This window comes from Athene cunicularia (assembly GCF_003259725.1).
Source record: "Athene cunicularia isolate RWA chromosome 1 unlocalized genomic scaffold, athCun1 chr1_part1, whole genome shotgun sequence".
Lineage (NCBI taxonomy): Eukaryota > Metazoa > Chordata > Aves > Strigiformes > Strigidae > Athene > Athene cunicularia.
Genome location: NW_020799091.1, coordinates 20518744 through 20527653, shown reverse-complemented (window position 1 = coordinate 20527653; position 8910 = coordinate 20518744).

Below are 8910 nucleotides of genomic sequence, written 5' to 3'. Positions count from 1 at the left end.
CAGGGGAGGTAGAACAATAGCCAAGCGAACTTTAATGGCCTAGGGCACTTCAATAAATAATCGCAGCTGAAAGTAGGGGCTATTGAACACCATCTCTAGTCAATCACCTTTGGCACTGAAAGTTTACTGGGCTCAAGCCCAATTTACCACTGGCTTCCGTTAGCCACACTTTGCCTTACAGCAAAGACATGAGTTCACAAGCACCTCCTTTTCACAAAAAAAATAATATGCATTATTTTTATTACTTTGAGAAAAATTTCTTCTATTTAAGATACGGGTATCAGATATGGTAAGAAGCAGCAGCTGAGAACCACTGCTGTAATCACTCAAGGGTACACGGCAAAAAGCAGCAAGCCGGCTTTGAAGTGCAGATGGTGACAGTTTTATGATCACTAGCAAAGCAAACAGAAAAGAAGTCATTAAGTAACATAACCCCGAAAGAAGGAAGAAGTGGTCTTTTTACTCAGCATAAGGACTCACTAAGACAAAAATTGTAAGAGGAAAATAGTCTCTCGGTTTTGAGGAAAAAGTAATTATTCAAAAGGAGAGTATTTTCCCTAAAACACGTATGTAACAAGAAAGAGGAAACTCTTCAGAGACTGTAAAATAAAACGGAGGGAAAATGACCTGGCATTGTTAAAACACAGCTGCATTCATGCTCATTCAGTGATTCTTTTTTCATGCTGAAAATGGGATCTTGAGGTTTGAAAAATATTCATTTCAAGCAGACCTATCACTACCAGTAGTTTTTTTCTGCTCCATCAATAGAAGTAGCCTATGTGATGCAAGGTATTAATGAACATTTATTCCATTCCAGCTGCTTTCCAGGCTCTTTGATTCCATTTCAGTTTTCATTTTTCTCCTCTGTATTTGTGACATTTTTAATGCTATTTTTAATAATATCTACATCTCATAAAAAAAAGGAACTCAGGCAAAGCTTTATTACTGCTGTTTTGACTTTGCCTTGGAATTGACAAATAAGGCAAATTTGCCAAACAATTTGCATTTATTCTCTACTGAGTTTTCATTAAGAGACAAAAAAAAAATGTGGTTAAATTATCTGCAGAGAGTAGTTGAATCAGCTTTTGTCCAAACCATTATTATTTTTAAGTGAAATCATGCTTCAGAAAAGTCCTCTGAAGGCAGTAGATACAGGTTTGGACTGACACATTAAGAGATGTCCAGGATTGACCTTTCTCCTATTAATTTCACTTGAAGGCAGAATCAGGCTTCAGAGGGTAATGAAAAAGGAGGGGTTTTGGAGACTGAAGCCAAGATGAGTTAGCAGAAGTAAGCATGACATTTTCTTAATATCTGCTTGTAATATCACTGACAGATCAAATTTATAAGGACCTCCTTTTCTTGAATTTCACACAAAAAAGGAATAGCATAAGAAGAAACAATATTTAAAAAGTCTGTTATACTCTTTGTTGCTTCCTGATGAAGAGTGTATTTCATGATACAGAAATCTTTTTGTCTTTCAGGAAACACAAAATCACTGAATAATGTTAAAATAAATAGTGTTATGCAAATGATTTGCAAAGACACCAATAATCATTACAGCATCTCTGATTATTAATGGGACATTGATAGGGCCCTGAAGAGTTTCTTGCTGAATCAGCTTTTGAAATCAATTGCTTTCCCTCCAGCCACAGCTACACCCCAGAGAAAGGGGAACCATGTCTTGACTGAGGTAATTGATTTAGAATAGCTAGCGAATACAAGCAATGCACAACATAAGATGCTTTATGAATTACTACATCTCTGTTAATGGAGTTTATTTTCCATTAATGCAAAACTATTTAGTCTTGATAAGGCCACTTACATATTTCTCATACTATTTTTATTTTCAATATTATTGATATTTCCATACTATTCGTATTTTTCAGGAATATTTTCCTGACACCATTAACTATTTTACTTTTTTTTGCTTTTCTTTTAATATCCTTGGATCACTGGAACACTGAAAGACTAGCAATGTATATGAAACCAAGATGCAAGGAGATCCCCAAAGGAAACATTCAATATAAGTTCAAAGAGGCACTGTGTAATCAATCTTAAGAAAAAATGTAGGGAAACAAGAACAAAAAGAAGCCTAATAACTTTTCAAGACAGCTACTTTCATCAACTAAATAAGAGTTGTATTTCTGCTAATTAATAGTAAGGTCAATTAACTGTAAGTCATAAAAACTATTTGCTATGCAAAACGCTCATTTTTCTTTGCTGACTCTGACACTTGGTAGGACAGTGTAGTAGGATATCCTATGAAGCAGGGACTGGTGATCTCTAACAGCAGTGGACATACATAAGTCTCTCAATAGTTTTACAGTGTTGTCAGTTGAACAAGCTCCCTTTATAAAAACAAACACACAAAAGACATGATTCCAAGTTCCTGGAGAGATTAAAAAATTATGTACAGAAAGCTGTAGTTAGTCATAGACTGTTGAGTTAGCAGCTGTACAATGCAGGGCATGGCTAGGACTAATGGGATGAAGCTAAGAAACAAGAACCATAGGGTAAATATCTAGTCTGAAAGAAGAGAAGGTCAGCTCCCAAGGATAGTTGGGTTTCTGCAAACAGGACTCTGTGAAGTGTTTCAAAGTGTGCTATACCGGACACTTTTCCACCAGCTAAGGCTGAGCTACGTTTTACTTCTCCTGGCTGGGTTCACTATAGCTGTATGCTTTTTACAGACCCAGTAGTCCCTTCCTAAACTTCTGTGCCTTGTTGTATTATGACCACCAACCATAAGGGAGATATAATGTTAGGAGGGAAAAAAATCTCTTTTTAGGTAAAAGTAGGATCTCCTTTCCTCCTGAAAAAAAAAAAAAAAAAAAAAAAAAAGGGAAAAAAAAAATAGCAACATGTTGCTCAGTGTCAGAAGATTTATGCAGCTGAGTTCTGGGAAGTCCCTAGCTACTTTCTCACTCTACTGAGCCCATAAACAGACATGGATAGTGAAAGATTCATGATAACTATGTTTGATTGCTCCCAGCCTGATGTCCTATAGTTATGGCAGCCTCACTCCATCTGTCTGTCTCCCTTGTAGTATCATGGGTAAAGTTTACCAACACAGACTGCAATCATCCACTTCCCACTAACTTTCAGCAAGAAGTTACCATCTAGCTCTCCTATGTGCCAATTAGAAATCTCTCTTCTCACCCACAGAAGCACACAAAAGAGTGAGTGCCTCAGTGTTGTACTCCACTAACATCTTTAACTTTGGGAAAGTCAGGGGGACAGTTAGACACAACCAGAGCATGAAGATAATCTATCTGACCATCATGTGGCTCTGGCTTATATATGAACCTCTGTGATTTGCCCTGGATATGAAGATACTTGGAATGACACATGAATGTGCAAAACTTCAGAGCCAAACCCAACTTTGTTCAGGATCTTGGAATGCCCCAGCAACATCCCACCTCTTCAAATGGACATTAGCTGCAGTCTAGGGTGCAAGGTAGGGTAAGGAAAGAATAATGAAGGAGATGGCTGTGATGAAAGGGTTAGTTACATTAAATGATTTTCCATCTTTTTATTCAACTATAAAAATCATAGTGGATTCCAATAAAAAATATGCTCCTGGGGTTTTTAGGAGGCATATTACATAGCAAGCAAACATGGGGACTACAGTAAAAAATGAATAAAAATATAAAAAATATTAAAGCATCCCAGTCTTTCGACTATACAAGTATGTATAACTCATCAGAATAAAACTGTCATGGGAACACCTTAATTACTGACTTTAGTATCTGCCTCACAGGAATCAACTTCTCTATATGCACAGCCATTGATGTGCCTGCTCTTAGATTGCAGTCTTTTCACGGCAGGGACCAAATGTTTGTATAAGACACATTTGTTTGCACAACAACGAGCATAAAATGCTTCTGAACTTTCCCTGGCCCAATGTATGAGTCCTCCTCCTCTTCAGACTCCTATGACAAGTGCACTGTTATATCCTGTTATATTGCAGGGGAGTGACACAAGGCCAGTGAGACTGTCTCCTTTCCTTCTAGCGCCTTGCTAAGGAGCGCATTTTCCAGTTGAGATGCCCCTCTTCAACACCTGACGCCAGCTGCTGGACCACAAGTTAGGCTTACCCGGTGGACTTGGGATCTGGTGTCCCGGAGTGGAAGAAGCTGAGATGTAAATGACTGAGGTATGGAAGTAAAGGTAAGAGAACACCAGAATAAAATTAAATGCATGAATCTCATATAGTTTGGATGAGGTGAGACAGATTTTTATTGAGTCCATCTTTTAAAAATATATATAACAACTGCAAATAGAAAAGTTCACACCAAAATAAAATAGGGAGAGTAGTGACAGACACACAGAACATGGGGCCAAAATTACGTCAAGAGATCTCTTAATCCACCCTCCTGTGCTAAGGCTGGATAAATGAGAGATGGTTATGGGCTGATGTGTGTTTGATTATTTTAAGGTATTTAATCTAAAGCAGAGAATTCCACAATTTCCTCCTACATTCTTGCCTAATGTTTATTGTCAGAAAGTTTTTACTAATGTCTAATGTAACTCTTCCATGATGTAATTTTAGCACTTTCTTTTCTCATGCTATCCACAATGGATGTGGAGAACAGATGACAATTTGTGATTATTTGAAAGCTTTTCACATCTCTCCAGTCATTCATTCAATAAATTAAACCCTAGCTCTTTCATTCTTGCCTCATAAGACATGTTTTCTAATTCTCTGGTAATTTTCCTTTCTTTCTTTGGGATTGCCCCCGCATTTGCTGAAGTTCACTGCACAGAACTAGACACTCAGCACTCAATAACAAAGCTGCATGTTTGCTTTTACTGTAATAGTATGACATTGTTGATATATATTCCACTTGTGAGTCACGGTAACCCCAACATCTTTTTCAGCAAAACTTCTGTCTAGTCAGCTGTTTCTCATTCTGTGTTAATGCACTTGATTTTTCCAGATTAAGTGCAGACCTTGCATTCTCATTTTTGAAGTTCATCCCATTTTTTCAGACCAGCTGTACCATTTGTCAGGATCATTTTGATTGCTATTCCACCAGGTTTGTGACATCTGGAAATGTGCTAAACATACTTTCTACTTCATCATCCAGGTCACTGAAGTAAATACAAAACATTGCCAAACTTAGGACACATCCCTGGAGAATCTCAACCAACAGTTTTACATTGTAACACTGAACCTTTGATAACTATTCTCTGATTAATTATTTCCAAACAATCTTCTCCAGCTTCTTAAAAGAATGTCATGCAGACATGTCACATAACAGTGTAAAAAATCACTGTCTATGCTAACATTTTCAAGGGAGCTGAAGTTTCCTTAAAATTCATGTTTATATTAAAGTTGATTACTTATATTTTGTACCTAGTATAGAGCACATATTTGCATAAGGGATAAAAAATTATGTTTCAGAATTGTCAGTGAAAATTGGGCATTTTGGACACCAGGCAGGCAAAGGTTGGCTTTTCTCATATAAAAGTCCTTAGATATTGAGCATCAGTAAGTAATTTGTGTTGAAGTGTTTGCTCACATGACTGAGGGCCAACATCACTTTTACACAGCTTGGAAGGCCTCTTTCCATCTCTAATGTTCCAAATTATCACTTCCCTATGCTTCTCTAGCATCCCTCAGTAAGGTATCTGGCAGTATTACATTCACTGAAAATATTAGCCTAAAGTTGAGCAATGAGTTAGATGATATTACAAAACCTGGCTTAGACTTTATCAGGAGTATTATCACTGTAAAGACTGGCCAGTGATACCTGGTATGAGAGAGAGAGACTTTGGTAGTCTTCAGGGAGTTTTGATACTCATTCTACCCTCTCAAACAGCTGTATTGCTCTAAATATGTTTTTCCACCATAAGCCCTCCAAAGGTTCCCTTCTTTGGGAGCTCCAGCCACTATAGACTGAGCTCCTCTTTTGAGCAGCCCTCTGGTGAAAGAAGATGCCTTGACTAGGGCAGAGTTGAATAAAGACCAAGATTAAAAGCAAAGTTATTTCTGCTACAGAAGTAATAGTGATTATGGCTTGATCAAAAAAGCCACTAGATATTAATTCAAAAAAATAATCAGAGCAAAAGTTAGATCTTCATCAAAGTATTAAAATAGTTGAAAAGCTGTCAGTTTGAAAGACCAGCTTTCTAAAAATAAATAGAGATGAGATGGGTATTTGAAAACCAACCGACTTTTTTACAAGGCAAAGCTTTATGCATAATTGATAGGTCACTGGGGGACTTTTCAGCAAATAAATATAAAGATGAACTGTTTAATTATCAACATAATTTCAGCAACTTATTACTGCTGCTTCTGGTAGGACAGACTTCCCCAGTAGTCTAGAATATTACTGGAATTAGCTAAAGCTGAGATCCAGCTGATAGTTTAAAATGTAGAGCTTGAAAACAGGAAAACAAGGCTTATTTTCATAAATAGACACACTTATTCTTGAAAAGGATAACCTTTCTTTGCAATGAAATTTGGAAGTGCTGTATTTATTGGATTTCTTTTGTGAAGCATATTCTTTAATTGTCCTTAACAACATATCTTTAGTTTGTGTGAATGTGAATTCTCTAGCTTTTATTCTTCTTTTTGGCTGAATCTAATACAATTTAGCTATGCTTTACATTCAAAAGCAAGGGAAATCATGCTCTCCACAAAAACATAATACACGTTTCATTATGCAAAGTTGAAGAGAAATCACCGTGTTAGGTTTCCATCTTGCACATTATATTCTAAGCCTCCTGTTGCCTCCAATTACACTTGTGTACCCACAAAGCATGAAGCATGAGTCTCTTCAGATATCAGTCATGAGTTCAGTCCTGCCAACTGCAAAGCTTCCTTGCCCTTGTGTTATCATAGGACCTTTTGGCTGAGCTATGTGGGGGCTTAAAAGTTCCACCTGTGCTTTCTGGGTCAATACGTTCTTTGCAAGATGAAACCTTAAATGAAAAGAGCATGCAAAGTATCATATTCTGTGGGTCTTAAGTCTGCCTGAAAGCTGCATGGATTCCTAAGGTCTTCAGGGAAGATGCCTACAGTCTCCATTCTCATATACAATTCATATACAAGTTCCTCAATGCACAAGCAAGTCTTATCCATGTGCATGAAAACAGGAATAGGCAAGAAGCATTGCACTGCACTCTGAATGCTCTGTGTGTCAAAAGGAACAGAAGTGCAAACTCCCAATGGTAATTAAGCCTTGCTGGGAGATCGAGCATATGTCATATAGAATAGGCTGTCTCTTCTGTTTTCCTTCACTCCCTCCCCCCTCAACCCCATTTTGCGTAGAAAGGAATCAAAAAATGGAATGAGGGGAGATTTTAAGTAAATCTTAACAGCAGCTTTTCAGCTGTAGGGAAATCTGTTGTTTGGATAACAGCATTAGAGGAGGAATTCTTAAGTGATACAGGAGAGAAATAAAATCAACCACAGCAAGACAGAACAAAACCCTGTCACAATAAAGAAGTCTTAGTCAATCCACAGAAAGGGCTATTAGGAGGCTCTATGGGAGAGAGTCGTAGAGCCCTTATGCAGTGTAAATGCTCAGGGAGGTAACACAGAGGGGAGAAATAGAGGCTATTTGCTTGTTCAGTTTTAGCTAGAATGGGAGATAGCTGTCTTTCCTGCCATACATCAAACTGAGCTCCAGAACTCCGGAACAAAAACAGTTCAATACAGACTGTCTGCAGCTATGTCCTTTTGGTTCTCCTTTTTCAACCAATGCCTCATGGGAAACCTCCCTCTTTCCCCCCCCCGAAAAAAAGTCAGTTTAGAAACAACTGTCATTACATAACATATTTTCCTCATTATAAGGCACTTAAAGAACAAGAAAAAGCCATCTGCTGTAACTTGGCTGCCCTTTCCATTTTAGGTTTATCCACGTTTCTGTCTTTTTCATCATCATTCCCAATTAAATCCTTCTCCAAAACAAATTTAGATGTTTTTACAATTTTTATTTAAACCTCCTTATTCAATGCCAGTCCTTTTGGCAGAGTATCTGACAAAATCATTGTATCTTATATGAAATATTTCTGCCTAAACACGTAACTGATCTTCCATTTTTAGATTCATCTCTGGGGAAAAGGACTGCAAACTCTCATGTGTCTAATAGCCCCAGCTTTGTGCTGGATGCTGAAGTACAACCCCATCATAGCATACCTTGAATTTTAAATACTTCCTTGTACAGAATTCTTGTGTGGCACTTTCTGTTCACTTCCACTTTACATTTCTAGGAAGCTACTAGAAGAAGTGGTTGTATTGTGCTTTATACAGTCAGAGAATTGCACCATGTCCTGTCTCTTGGGAAGTTGTTTGATTTTTGTTCTGCCTAGTTGTATCTACTGCGCCTTAATCTAATACAAAAGTATCTGTGCGGAGAGCAGAATGATGGGAAATGCTTGCCCGGAGTTCTAACGCTGTCTCTCCTATTTCAGCCTTGTTAATGAAAAGCAAAACAAAACAACAAGCCGACAAGTCTGAGCTTCTTGTAGATATCACAGCAGGAACATGGAATGGCTTCTCCCAGGCGTACTGATCGCTTTTACCACATTTATAGTACTCTAAGAAATGCTTCTTGGAGCCGCTCCAGGCAATTGTAATTAATTCTCAGTGGGATGCTCATAGTGGTCACCCTGGATCAGAAAGGTCAGGACTTTGTCTGTCCCTTTAAAACATTAGTAAAAATTAAATACCCACTTTCCCCAAAGGTCATCACAAGCCGAATACACGAAACAATCAATCTCAATCAGTTTTCCATTCTCTGTTGTTTCTCATTATTTTGCAGTTACCCTTAAAAGTTAAAAGTAAACACATAAACATATCAAAGCAGAGGCCATTTTCAGTGCTGATCTGATTCTCTGTCCCATGCAAGCGACTGATGAAGACATGAACAGGAAAAGTGAGAGAGGCCCCCCCCC